We start from the raw sequence: 14807 nt of genomic DNA on the forward strand, positions 1-14807 counted from the left end.
GCTGCCTTTCCCATGCAGCCCACCCCCTGGATCATGGGAAGCATCCACTCAAGGAAGGGGCTCAGTCTGCAAGACCTCCGTCAGGGGTTCCTCGCCCTCCTGCCTGGCCCCTCATTGGCTGCACTCCTTGCCCCCCCCCCGGACTCTGGCTTTCCTGTGGGCAGAGAGGGAAGGTCCAGCTGCTCCAAAGCTGACAGCCTCACCTGGCAGAACCCCCCCCCCAGCACTTTGATGTCCACTGGAGGTGGCCATCAGGTGGGCTGAGCCCTTCCACTTCGGCCCCCATCCGTGGCAGCCACATAAGTGGCACAGGGCAGAGCTCTTCTCCTCCGTGCCTGGAAGCCGTGCTGCAGCCCTGCTGTTCTCTGGTTCCAGCTGTATGAAACAAAAACATCTTTCCGTTGGAATCTGGGGCAGTCATCAGCAGCAACGGCCTCCCCACATATCTTATGTGCTATAAAAATAGTCCATAGGAAAGTAACTCAGCTGAAACTCTCCAAAGTGGCATTGAATTTCCACAATCTGGCCATAATGTAGCTGGAGAGGATCATGTAATCAAACTGGGCAAAACTTCCTTGCTGACAATTTTGGCCTCAGAGAGCGGGCCGCCTCCTTTTAGCGATGAGCACAGAAGTGAACTTTGCTCAGACACATTTTTTCCCATTTAAATGTGCAGATTCTGTTTCCTGCAAACTCCAAGTCTGGGGAAAGGGAGGTGCAGCTGGAGCTCACGGGGAGGAAGCAGGAAAACGAGGCGCCCCAAAGGAAAGGGGGAACTACAGGCTGGACTGCTCCCTACTGCTCCTCAGGACCATCCCTGTGGGCCCCTCCTCACCCTCTATGGGCTGGCAGGCAGGCAGGCAGGCAGGCAGGCAGGCACAGAAAGCTGCTGGTGACCAACAGGTGCATTTCCAGAGGGCTCCCCCTGGCCAGAACTCCCTTATCAGGGCAATCGGGCTGAGGCCGCCAGGTTCATCTCACTGCTGCTCGTGAAATGGCCCCAGTTGTAGGGCCGGAGGAAGTGGGGGTGGGAGGTGCCCCCCAAAGTCACCCAAGACCAGCCGGTCACTGAGCAGCCACAAGGGCCAGAAACCCTCCCAGGGAACAGCAGCTCCAGCAGCCACATACCCCCACCCTGAGAGGCACAGCCCACCACTCCTGCACACTCCACAGAGCGCCCAGGAGACAGTTTTATTGTCCTGCCATTGTCAGGAAGGCATTTGCTGTTTGTAAAAGAGGCATTCGGTTAAAAAAATGCCACAGAGGTCAGTCAGATGATGCGCATGCACACCCGCACGCACACGCCCTTTCGTGCAGACACAGCAAGCCGGCTGAAGCAGAAACTTGGAGGAAAGTCACTGCCGTGAGCCCCACACGGAGAGGGGAGAGCGCTCCTTGCCACCCACTGATGCAGCTCTGAGCTACCAGCCACGGGATGATTCACTGGAAACCTTTGCAGGAAAAGGCTTATTTTAGAAAGTCCACATGTAATTCATGTGATGAAAAACGAATCCCAAGGGTGCATCTTTAAATAGCGCGCCACGGAAAAAGGCCTCCCGCCTGTGCAGTTGTTGGAAAGGGGAGAGTTGCCCTTCTGGCTTCTCCTGCAAAGAGCCAGGTCTGGAGCTGAGCTGCCCCCCCCCCTTCTTCTGGGCTGAGGCTGGATCCCCGGACCAACCGGGCAGGATCCAGTGTGCTTCTAGTAGGCCTGGACATCCCCTCTGTGACCTCTGAGAATGACGGTCCGCCTCCCCGAGAGAGCTGGCCACAGACTTTCCACTGTGAGGGTCTGTGGTTCACGGCTCACACAACCTGTTTTCTCCTCTCTGGATGTGGGTGGTCACATGGTTTTGTTGTCCACACTTAGTCTCAGTTTTGGACAAATCACGCAGCACGAAGCATGAAGCAGGTGGCCTCACCTCCACAGGTCAATTCTTTCTCAACTCCTCCATGCCTCTTTACCACCCTAGTAGCCAGTGCTGGGAGCCGTGGGGAAATCCTGGGACAAGCAGAGAGTCAGGGGAGAAGCAGCACCTCTGGCTGCCTTGCTCTGCCTGTTGGTGGCCGGGATCACCTGGAAGGCCACAGAAGAGTTAATGGCTTGCTTTGGCTTGCTCCATAACAATTAGCCGGTCAATCTGAACTATGCTGATGCCCGCCTGGTCTAGATGCCTCTGGGTCTGGAGGGTTCCAGGTACACCCGATGCTTCATGAAGCTAAGCAGAGCCCTGGGTCTGGCAAGCGAGGAGGGAGGTGATGATAAATCAGTTGTCTGGCCAATGTCCCCTCCCCGCCTGCTGCCCCCAACAACCCTTGGCACGGCCAGCCACGCATCCCACTGAAGGCTGCGGAGGTTGGAGCTGGAGTTAGAGGGGTTCGCTTTGACCCAGCCGTGTGCAGAGAGATGGAATTGGGGGTGGGGGGGATAGAAGAGTTTAGACGGAGCTCGTCAGATCTCGGAAGCACTGCAGAGTCGGTCCTTGGAAGGGAGACCACCGTGGTGAACCACCGTGCCCAGGAAGACAGTGGCAACCCCCCCCCCCATTCTCGCTTGCCTTGAAAGCCCCTTGTGGGCGCCACTATAAGTTGACTTGATGCACATGCCAGGAAATGGCAGAGCCTCTTTGGGGTCCGGCTTGTGGAGTCTGTGTGCCAAGAGAGTGGCGAAGCGGAGGCTGCCCCGCCGTGGGCAGGTGCTTCTTGGACAACAGGCCTCCATGGCTCAAGGAAGACGGTGGTGTTCTCTCTGGATGACCCACACACTGGCCAGGAGAGCCCACAGGCACCCTGGGGCTCAAAAGCTGAGGTGAAGCACCCCGTCATTCCTCCTCTACAGGCACGGAGCCTGCAATAGGGTTTCCCTGCAAGGGCATCTCACAGCTAACAGTGCACAGAGGTGGAGTTCCGCATTTGGCACTGGCCAGAGAATTTCCTGCACAGAGAAAGCTAGCAGGTCCACAGGGCAGTCTGCAGCCTACCTTTCAGTGTGTAGGAGCAGCAGTGGCGTAGGAGGTTAAGAGCTCGTGTATCTAATCTGGAGGAACAGGGTTTGATTCCCAGCTCTGCCACCTGAGCTGTGGAGGCTTATCTGGGGAATTCAGATTAGCCTGTACGCTCCCACACACACCAGCTGGGTGACCTTGGGCTAGTCACAGCTATACGGAGCTCTCTCAGCCCCACCCACCTCACAGGGTGTTTGTTGTGAGGGGGGAAGGGCATGGAGATTGTCAGCCCCTTTGAGTCTCCTGCAGGAGAGAAAGGGGGGATATAAATCCAAAACTCTTCTTCTAGACTTTACTTTTTTCACAGAGACGGGTTCAAGCTGCACCTGCCAGGTAGCCGGCATGCAAGACTTCTCCCTTTTTCCCCCCCCCCCCCCCCCCGACACAAACACACCGTCCACCGGCTGCAGCCCTCGGCCAGCCTCCTTTCTTGGATGTGATTCACACCTTTTGGGGTAGTTTGAAAAGTCTCCTGCCTGTTTTGGAGTAGAAATCTATCCTTGGTTGGAAGTCTGTTTATATATTGTTTATATTGTGGATGTTTGCTCTGTCATTTTAATGTGTGATTTCTAGGGTGTTTATACATACAATGTACATAATTTAGTCTGATAATGTAAGTATAAAGTATACTCACTGATTTATTAATACACAAATAATACTGAAAAAGTGACATTTCGGCCGGGGGCGGGGGGAAGGGGTGCCTAGAAAGCAGATAAAAAACAACTTGGATTCCAGTTTAGAAGAAGCAAAATCAAAACAGAGATATGGGGGGGGGGATTGAAACAGTAGGCGGGACAATCTGAAAATCATTCCTAGTTTTAAATACAGATATGAGTTCATTTTTCAACCCATGGAGGCAAATTCGTCACAAATGCACACCCCATGTCGGTTTGATATCATTAAACGGAATATTTCAGCATAAAATTTTGACATCACTGTGTGTGTCATTTAAAGATGAATTCGTTTTGCATTCGTTTGCATATTTCATTAAAATTAAAGCCAGCTCAGATGCTAATGAAAGGTGGGTTACAGCTGAGGTGGCTCGTTTCCAGCCTCCTCCACTGGAGAGGCCTTCCAGGGGGCAAACCAGGTGGGGGGGAGCTACCCCTCCAAACGGGGGCTGGGGTCACCAGAGAGATGATGGAGCCATTGCTGTGCAATAAGAATCCTTCCTCTGTAAAGAGAACCAACGACTGCAACACACACACACACCCCACACACACACCCCACTGTGAAGCTTGGGTATTTGCCTGCGCTCTGCAACTGGTGCTTCATTCAGCAAATGTTTATGCCCCATCTTTGGAGAACTTGGCCAAGGCGGCTTAAAGTAAACATGATCTAATCATATAACATGGTAATTTAAAAAAAATTATCCCATCCCAAACGCAGAAAATCTTAGTCAGAGCATCTAAACAGCTTCTAACATTGAGCACCCTAAAATATTTTAAAAGCCAAAGTTTTTCTCCTTTTTTCCCCAGTGTTGCCTTGGTGCCTGAAACAGGAGAGTGAATGCCCCATGAACCTCACGGGGAAAGAAAAAGGCCTCCTTCCGGTCATCCTTGCCTGGGGCAGAGAGAGCTGATGTCCTCTGAGGGGGCGTGGGGAGGACCTAGAGGAGAAGCCGCCCTTTGCCTTACGCTGCTGTCACCAGCCAGCCTCGTGGAGGGAGGGAGAAATAGCCAGCAAGGAGGAGGTCTTCTTCCCACCTGCTCTGCCCACCCGGCAGCTGCCATCTTGGTGACTGTGCTCAGCACCCTTTGCCAGGATGCCAGAGGGGTCCACGGACTCAAAATATCTGGGGACTCTGGGAGCAGACAGAGCGAACTTTGAAGGAGGAGGCTGTGATTTAGTCGAAGGTGCTCTGCGTCTTCATGTCCTTTGGCAACTAAGCCCCAGATCAGGACCGGTGTGTGCCTGCCACCCCCCTCCCCATTCTGAAACACCCCAGCAAGGGGAGAGGCAGCTGTCAGAGGTGCTGGACCAGACCAGGGGGCATCGGATAGGTTCTCTTCTTTGTCTTCCATTTTTAATTGGCGTTATTTTCTCATGGGGACTCAAGGTGGGTCACACAGACTTGGAGAAGGCCTGTAGTGTGAGAAGGCTGGAGCCCCCAGAAGGACCTGAAGACCACCAGGCGATCAACTCCATCAGGGGATCTGACTTAGCATAAGCTCCGCCAGCAGTAGAGACCTCAGTCCCGAATAAGCAAGGCTCCAAGAACTTTTGTGAACCGTGGGGTAGAGGTGGTAGTAGTAGTAGAAGAAGAAGAAGAAGAAGAGGAAGGAGAAGAAGGAGAAGAAGGAGAAGAAGAAGAAGAAGACTTTATTTACAGTCAATGACCAAATATAACCGTGGGGTACATCTTCACGCACACACACACACACACACACACACACACACACACACCCAACACCCGTTGCACAGCAGAAGGGGGAAACTCTGTGCAGCAGCAGCAGCCCCTGCCTGGCAGGAGAAACGGGAAACCTGAGCCTCATTCCTCAGCAGTCAGACGGGGTCAGCAAAACCAGACTAAATAGTCTAGCGAAGGGCCAAACGCTGGGGGCCGGTGGGGGGGGGGGGGTCTGAAAACTGATCCCGGGGCAGGGGGAGGGAGGGGGCGGAGGAAGCAGGGCTGTCAAGGAACAGCCAAGGACGGAGCAGCACGGAGGGAAAGGCCAGCCTTGAGCAGGCTTCCCCCTCGGCCTGGCAGCCGGGCTCTCCTGTTCAGCCCCCATCCCATGGAGGGGCAGAGTTTGAGGAGGACGGGAGTGATGCCCGAGCGAGGGCACTCTCTGAAGCTGGCATCTCCTCCAGGGTGAGTGATCCCAGGGCTCTGCCATAGTTCCCAGGAGAACGCCAGGCCCCACTGGAAGGTTGGCATAACGTGACACACGAGTGCCACTGTGATGGTGCGAGAACAGCACTTCCTTCAGGAAGGCACACAAGTTGTGCGGAAGGAGAAGCCCATAAATGTGCAGTTCATGTTGCTTTGGGCAGAGTTTTGGCGGATTGCAAAAATATCTCCAGCAGAAACTCCCCCCACCCCACCCCCACACACAGACACACCGTACCCTTGGAGGGGACTAAGAGGTCTGGATGGAGTTTGCACTACAGGCACGCATAACTTCCAGTGGTCAAATGGGCCCAGGGATTTGGTTGCAGGTTTCCATTAGCTGCTTTAACCCTGGAGGACCCTCTTGCTGCTTCAAACCTAAACAGCCTGGCTTGGTTATATCTAATCACTCCCATATTCGCTCTCTATGCTGCGGGTGGGGGGCGGGGGTGCTGTGTGAAATCTGGCTCAAGGAACATGGGCATGCCTGTATTTTTATGGCATATCCAGCCTGAGGAAGTGTTCTGTGCAATCAGGATGCTTGCAACCTACCTTTGAAACACCCAGAGGCAGTCTCTGGCATGCCTTGCTGCACCCATGAACTCCTGCTGCAATATTATTCGTTGCATTCAACTGTACATCGCGGCAGTCTTGGGAAACCACTAGCCCTGAAGATGCTTCGGGGAGGGGGCTGTCCAGCAGGGGCTCTGGCTTCATGGTGTGAAATAAATAAATAGCATCAGAAGTCATTTGGTCCAAGACACGTGCCACACGTCTCACATCAAGATTGGGGAGTGGTGGTGGTGAGGGGGTATTTGACAAAAACTAAGCATTTTTTCCAGGCGTTTGAGGGTGCCGCTCCTAATCCACAATCCCACTGTGATTTGGGGAGTGCATGACCACCAACTGCCCACTCAGCTTTAGAAAAGGGTATTTCGATCTTGCCCATTTTCCCGTTAAAAACGAACTCTGGACTTTCACCACATCCCACAGCAGTGAGTTCCAAAGACTCAAGAGATGCTGCTCATAAAATAGTTTCCTTCTTTGGTTGTTTCAGACTACGGTCTGAGCTGCATCCTGCATTGTTTTCAAGGGCTGGAGCCAAGGATGTCTGTAAGGGGGGGGTGTCCCTCGGGTTCAACCCCCCCATTCATGTCCGAAGCTCCGCCCCTCGGTTTGTGGGTTTTAAAAATATTTTAGTGTTTTTTCGGTTTTTGGCCTGCAGGGGTCACATTGTTTGGGCTAGCTAGCAGCACCAAACTTTCAGGGATTGTTTGGGGGAATCTCCTGATGATACTACCCAGGTTTGGTGAGGTTTGGTTTAGGGGGTCCAAAGTTATGGACCCACCTACCTCACAGGGTGTTTGTTGTGAGGGGGGAAGGGCAAGGAGATTGTAAGCCCCTTTGAGTCTCCTGCAGGAGAGACCCCCTTCCTCTCCCTCCCCTCCCTTGCATGCCACACCTCCCTCCCTCCCTCCTTCCCTCCCTTACATGCCACCCTCCCTCCCTCCCCTCCCTCCCTCCCTTTCCCTTGCATGCCACCCCTCCCCTCCCTTCCCTCTCCCTCCGCTAGGGTGGGTGGGCCATGTCCAGATGCCAGGCCCCCTTCCCCTCCCTCCCCTTTGCATGCCACACCTCCCTCCCTCCCTCCCTTGTCCCCTTCCTTCTTCTGACACAATCAAAAAGATGAGCTTATATAAGGAAAACCCGTCCTCCGGAGTTGGAGCTCAGGGGCCCCTCCCCACCCCTCACGGGGCCGCTTGGCTCCATTTGTTTTCTCCGTTTGCAGAGAGATGCCACCCTGCTCAGGATGGGGGAGGCGACGGGGGGCCTGGTGTTGCCAGGCTGAGTGTGGCAGGCGGCAGGCTCACTCGCCCACCCCGCCAGTCCCGGTGCTCATTGGTGGAGCTGAAGGACACCTGACAGGCCTGCCGCGGAGAAGCGAGAGGATGGCAGCGGAGAGCCTGATGCCCTCCGTCTCTCTGTGGCACTCCAGGAGAAGGAGGCTGGATGAAACAAAGGCCCTTCTGATGCTGCTGTATTAAGGAAGGCATTAATTATCAATGGCATTTGCACGTGCCTCTCTCCTTACCCAAAAGGAGCATTTTCTCAGGCCTGGCGGAGGCTGCAGGGGGCACAGCAGTCCTGAGCAACTCCGAGGGGAAGAAGGGCTTAGCCACCATTTCCTTAATACGAAAGAGCTTGGGAAGTGGATCCCACGCTCCATCAGAGGTGATGCCGGGAACTCCCACAAGGCGGAAGGCAACGGCAGCGGCCATTTCACAAGAGAAATCCAGGCTGACTCCAGGAAGGCGCCTTTCAAGGGCCCTCAAAGGCTCCGCCGGAAGAGAGGCCTCGGCTACCTTCCCTCCCCCACTGCCCAGGGGCATGAGGAGCCCGCTGGCTTTTGCCCATGGAGAGAATTGCCGCTGCCCTCCTGGTTGGCCTGGCTCTGGTCTTGATGGGCAGTGAAGAGCCCAGCTTGACCCACCACGATTGCCAGAGGAGCAAGTGAACGGAGATGTGAGAGAGACTTTCTGGCTTCTTCATTTCACCCAGAAGGTGGGTCCCCACTTGATCCAGCCGACCTGGCCACACAGAGGTCCCTGTCCAAGTCCACGCAACCTCCAGGCTGCATTCCTGGGAGGCAGGCTGCATGGGTCTGCCCTCTAAGGCCGCCTGGGAGTATCACTGGGTGCAGAACACTACAGATGGGTTCCTGCCTGAGACTCAGCAGAGTACGGACAGACCCACACAGACGAAGCAGCTGCCTTTTATCAGCCCGTCAGTCTGCCAAGGCCAGCCCTGTCTGCTCAGCCAGCAGCCTCCCTCCAGGCTCTCAGGCAGAGACATGCCTGGCCCATCACTTGTGGCCCAGTCTTCTCAAGTGGAGATGCTGAGGATCGAACCGGGAGCTTCTGCATGTCGAGCAGAGGCTCTGCCGCTGAGCTGCGGCCCCTTCCCTCAGCAGCCGCACCACTGGTGGTGGCCAATTAAGCTTCCAGGTTCAACGGAAGCTGCTGGTTATGATTTATGATGCGCATTGGTGGCTCAGGGGCTCTGGCAGGACTCCCTCCCCTGCTCAGCTCTGCGATGGCAGCTTTGGCTCAGCTGAGCAAGGTCTTGTGAAGGTATCGCCCTGTAAATGGTGAGCTCCACCGTGTGCCCCTGCTTTGGAAAGGCCTGCCTGGCGAGGTCCGAAAGACGCCTGCACTCACAGGAGCAGCGCACCTTTAATTACCCGTTGCTTGAAGCAGCAGTGATAGGGGAGGCTTTGGCTGCCAGGGCCAGGGCATATGGAGGTTGTGGGGGGAAAGGAGGCTGAAGTCTGGACTGGACGGACCCCAGGCCTGACCAAGCACGGCTCTTCTTAGGGCTTGCCCAGATGTTTGCAGCCGCTTTATGGAGGAGCCTTGGAGATGCTGTGGACAGATGTCCTCCCAAACCTGGCAGACGAAGGGCCTCTGTTTACTCAGCAGGGGAAGGAGAAAGGTATTCTGCATACGCAAAGCCCGCTTTTATCACAGGGCTCCAGTCCTACAAAGCTCCAGCATGGACAACTGATGGGCCTGGTGGGCCACTGCGAGCAGCAGAGTGCTGGACTATATGGACTCTGGTCTGATCCAGCTGGCTTGTTCTTATGTTCTTATGATGAGGATGGAGCTCTTCCAGGACCAAGATCTTTGGGACTCTTTAGTTTGGAGAGGAGACGTCTGAGGGGGGATAGGATTGAAGTCTACGAAATTATGCATGGGGTAGAAAATGTCGACAGAGAGACATTTTTCTCTCTTTCTCACAATACTAGAACCAGGGGGCATCCATTGAAAATGCTGGGGGGAAGAATTAGGACTAATAAAAGGAAACACTTCTTCACGCAACGTGTGATTGGTGTTTGGAATATGCTGCCCAGGAGGTGGTGATGACCACTAACCTGGATAGCTTTAAAAGGGGCTTGGACAGATTTATGGAGGAGAAGTCGATCTCTGGCTACCAATCTTGATCCTCCTTGATCTGAGATTGCAAATGCCTTAGCAGACCAGGTGCTCAGGAGCAGCAGCAGCAGCAGAAGGCCCTTGCTTTCACCTCCTGCATGTGAGATCCCAAAGGCACCTGGTGGGCCACTGCGAGTAGCAGAATGCTGGACTAGATGGACTCTGGTCTGATCCAGCAGGCTCATTCTTATGTTCTTATGTTCTTATCTGCTTGCTGGGGAGGAGCAAATCCACAGAAGCGCGGCCCCTAAAGAGCCTTCAGACATGCGTGGCAGTGGGCTGACCTCGAAGGCAGCTGGGGAAAGACTCGCTTGTGCTTTTGCTGCGTGGGGGCAGCAAGGCCCAAGTTAAAAGTCCCAGATCTGAGCTATTCCATTAGACTGGTTTGAGTCAAGGTGTGAGGAGGTCGAGAGGGTTTTGGTGGGCTCTCCTTCCTAGAGTGATCAGACACACATGAGCCCAGCCAACCCAGGTCTGAAAGCAGATGTTCGAAATCTGCAGAGAATCCCGTTAATGTGGAAATAAATTGCCGGTGGTTTTCGTCCGCAGGTGCCAACAGGGTCCCTCCTCCTGCCCTGGCTGCAGCCTCCTGAAGGGTGATGATATTTCTGTGTGGTCGCCATAAAGGTTAGCCAGTCGCTTCCCAATTGAAGAACCAGCGGCCCCTGGGGGATTTGCGGGGGGGGGGGGGCACGCGCTTCAGATCTGAACATCTTAACTGTCCATTATATGCAGGATAACGTTGCCACTGCTGCCAGCCGCGCCTCGACGCCGGGACGGACAGCCCACCGGGGACCGCCGGGACCCGGCGAACAAGCCCCCGATGCAGCCCGGTCCGGCAGCCCCTGCGGAGGAGGAGGAGGAGAGGCCAAAGCAAGTCGCCCTGGCCGCCACCGTCGTGACCAGGAAGAGACGCTCCACCCTCCTCCCTGAGCGACGGAGGGCCCCCCGCCCCCGGGGACCGGCCCATCGGTGGCCTGTTGCCAGCAGGCGAGGGCGGGTCTGTTAGGCTTGGCACCCCCACCCCCACCCCCCGCGCTTGCCCGCCCGGCTGCTCCGGGGGGGTTGTTGGGCACGCGCGGGTCCCCCCCCCGGGGGGGATTGCACGCGGGGAGGAAAAGGGGCCTCTGAAGGTGACCGACCAGATCCACGACGGACGTGCGTTTTACCTCCGCGCCCACTGTACCGTCCGCCTTCAAGGCAGAACTCAGGAGAGCTCGCCCAGCCGGCCGGCCTTCCAGGGGGAGTCTGCGCCGCAGGTGGAGTCGGTCGAGGCGTTCCACACGCCCGTGGGCCCGTGGCCACCAGTGGAGGGCCGGGTCAGCTGCTCTCGGAGCAGGACCTTGAAGGATGCCGCACCATGTCCAGCAGGGCGGCGCTCTGCCCTCCCGCCCCAACCTTGCCTTTCTGGGAAATTCTTGAAGGGAGTCCGTCCGGGACTGGGGTTTTAAAAATTAATATATCCTCAGTAAGAAAGAACACCACACAGCAGTCATCAATGTTACCAAAAATAGCGCTGACATAATTGATCTAACATCAATTAATATGAGAAACTCACAAAATGAACATCAGCCTTAAGAACGAAAAGAAAAAAACTATAAATTGCCAAAGAATGAGATGTAATGAAACAATCCGTAAGCCATTTTCAGCCTATTGTCCATAACGTGCTATCTTACATTTTATCCTAATAAATGACCGATCATTTACTTAATCACTTTCACAAAATACACTGTCCAAACCTATCCATTTATCCAACTTAACACCTACCTTAAGTTGCCTGCTGCCCACCTGCAATCCCATACTTTTCTGTCTAGTGGATATAACCATCCTTTCAGTGGAGAGGCTTCTCCGCATCCTGGCCTCAGCTTCTCAACTTGGCAGCGACATTTTTTTAAAATGCATTGTTGTATCTATTGACTGTTGAATGACGCTCCCTGTTCCAAGAGTTGCAGAAAGGTTGCCCACTCCCAGCAAAATAAGGTTTCTTTAACCTCCTGTCACACAATTGTGCTCTAGTTCTCTTGACTTTCCATGTGACTGTGATCCATTTTAACAGTTCACGGATTTTGAAATTGTTCCGTTACCAGCCATAATAATTCCTGCCAGTGTAATCATGTCATGCGCCACGGATCTCTGTCCTGTTGCGCTGCGTTTCCCCACCAAGCCCCAAAAACAGAGCTTTGGGTCTCTAGGCAATGCAGGCCTCTCAATTTCATCCAGGGCCTCAGTCCGAAGTGTCTTAATTGCACATGCACACAGTTAGCTGACCGTTCTTGGACCGTTAAGCGTGTAAACCAGCCAGATTGTCCTGTGATTTACTTGCCTCCAAACTCTTGGGATGGAGAAGCAAATCAGGGCACTTGCAGTCAGATGCTGGATGGGTTCTGCTGGGTAAAATCAGGGTGTGACCGCCTGCCTGCCTGCCTGCTCTGGCCTCGCTACCCCAAGCCTCAGGCCAACAGACTTCGCATTTCCCTCTCAGACTCTGCAGAACTTCACCGCTGGCTTTCCGTAGCTGACAATTTAGAATGCTCGTTTGTGGACACTCCATGACATCACCACAATTCAGCCAATGTCTGATGGGGAGGGGCCTCTGACAAAGATAGCAGTGCAGAGATTTTTTGTCCTATATTATAGGACCTATCACATGAATGTTTTCTTAAATAAAAAATACAGGTGTTGCTGCTGTTGTGTTGTTGTTTCAGTCAGATACCCCCCAAATCTCTAACATGTAACTACAGGATGATCTTCCTTCTGGAGCTGCAGAGCAGATTTTGAACATCTGGTTTTAGTGCAGATTCTGGCATGTGATGCTTTGAAATCCCGCACCACTGACCCTCTCTGGTAAACACAGGATGTGCCCCTGATGGAGGGAGGGGGGGCTGGACCAGCGGGCCCCGTGGGGGACAGGCAAGCCACCCCTGCACCCGCAGGCTAATTAATGTCCTTTTTGTTTTTTTGAAGTTTCATTTTTAAATTACACTCTTCCCTCCTCTTTAATAAATACTCAACAATTAAAGCCTTCTCCCTGACACGAGATGCCAGCGCCACGCTGCCCCGCCCCCCCGTCACCTTCCCTGCCATAAACAGATTTGTAAAAAACGGCTTTTCAAGCCCCAGCTGCCATTAGCCACTTAAAATCCCATAATTATCATCCTATCATGGGCCTGTTAACGAGCAGTAAAAATAAGGCCATTGAATATGGTAATTTATTCGTAAATTAGCCTAATGAGAATAGGTTTCAGACACTGTTTACTTTCTGGCTGCCTGTTCCGGTACGGTGCAGCCTGTCTGTGGGGCTGGGGGAGAGCAGGAGCTTCATGCCGGGTGACAGACAGCCCGCCCTGCTCTGCAGAGGGAGATTTGTTAAATTATCGTGCCACCCCACATTTTTTGCTAAACTGGGTGTTCGGCAGAAGGCATTTCTCATTTTGGCAGTGTTTTCGCAACATATTTTTCAGTTTTGAGTTTTAAAATTCAGCTCCATCACTCCAACCTCCTCTTCCCCTTTCACTGTTTCCAGGTTGGGGAATAAAACCTGCATTGCAAGAACACTGGATGGCTGGTGGTCCTCTCCAGAGGAAGGAGGCTGGCTTCTCAGGGCCAGGCAGATCTCCTTAAGGACCCAGGGACGTGGTGGCGAACCTATGGCACTCCAGATGTTCATGGACTACAATTCCCATCAGCCCCTGTCAGTATGGCCAATTGGCCATGCTGGCAGGGGCTGATGGGAATTGTAGTCCATGAACATCTGGAGTGCCATAGGTTCGCCACCACTGACCCAGGGGCATCTCGGGGGGGGGGGGTGAACAGCCACACCTGCTTGTGCAACAACCACTATTCACTTAAGCGGGGGGCAAGAGAGCATCCAGCAGGACTGTGCCCGATTGTGCCACACTTGGGAGTGTTGTCTGGAGAAAAGGACCCAGGTCTTTACTGAAACAAGTGTGGCTCTCCCTAGGCTTGCTTTCATTATATGGTGGCAGGTTTTTTTGAGGGATCTTCAATACTCTGGTGTGCCAGCTGGTAACCAGAGGCTCTGAGGGTCGTTCAGAGGCCGGGATGGATTACCAGGACAGCATGGATGCTTGGAGAGGAAGTGAGCCAGCAGCATCCTACGGGGGAAAGCGGAGGCACCAGGGCTCTGAGTCCTTTTCTCCAATAACTCCAACCAGCTGAGTTCTCAACTATTTATTGTAAAAGTTCAGAACAAAGAAATAAAACTTAAATGCAATTACTCAGCTGAATTCAGTCTTATTTGGAAGTTCTTTGTCCCCATTCCGGGAACCCATGGCCCAGAGATGCTTCTCTGACCACGTCTCAAGATGGAATCCCAAAACCTTTGTTTTCCCCCTCTCAGGAAAACTCTGTTCAGGCCACGAGTAACTTGGGCCTTTGAAGTTGCATCCTGGCATAGTTTCCTGTCCTCCCTCCAGGAGATCAAAAGGCAAAGATGCTTTTCACAGTCATATGTGACTTCCCTTTGCTGTAGCGATAGCATCATTCCATGACAATTATGCACAGGCCAAATCCCTGGCGTGACAGAGTTTGCTTGCTCGCTCTTCAAAATTAAGACCAACATGTGAGTTAGTCTGATGCTTCTCAGTTGGCAGGATGTCGGTCCCCAGCAGCGCAGATTGGACTACTGTGGTGGCAGGTTGCACAGTCAAAAAAATGCATAATAAAGAACTTGTGCCCTTGGTGGTGTTCTGCCTTTGCCACAGAGTGTGATCTTCCCTTTTCTGCTGCCCACCTGGCACCCTGAAGGTGATGGCTAAATGGTTTGATAGAAGTCTTGAGTTTTGTGACTGTCCTAAAAGGTTGCCAGCTGGGAAGTAGACAGGACCCTGGCATGATGGGAATACTCTGTGGTTCTTGGGTTTCATTCATTACACTCCCTGTGCTGCCACTCCACCCTATCAGATGCCTTCACAGCCCTGTGGACATTTCAGATCCTTGGACAGCATTGGGTCTGGCTCC

At 53.7% G+C, this 14807-nt stretch overlaps 1 long non-coding RNA gene across 1 annotated transcript; it reads left to right on the forward strand.

The window, feature by feature from the left end:
* The first annotated feature begins 5672 nt into the window (after positions 1 to 5672).
* On the forward strand, positions 5673 to 10961 carry LOC125442983. Its single transcript, XR_007246056.1, has 3 exons — positions 5673 to 5817; positions 10377 to 10454; positions 10563 to 10961. It is a non-coding gene; the product is annotated as an uncharacterized LOC125442983 (long non-coding RNA).
* Positions 10962 to 14807: the final 3846 nt, after the last annotated feature.

The sequence above is a fragment of the Sphaerodactylus townsendi genome, linkage group LG13, assembly GCF_021028975.2.
Source record: "Sphaerodactylus townsendi isolate TG3544 linkage group LG13, MPM_Stown_v2.3, whole genome shotgun sequence".
In the NCBI taxonomy this organism is placed as follows: Eukaryota; Metazoa; Chordata; class Lepidosauria; order Squamata; family Sphaerodactylidae; genus Sphaerodactylus; species Sphaerodactylus townsendi.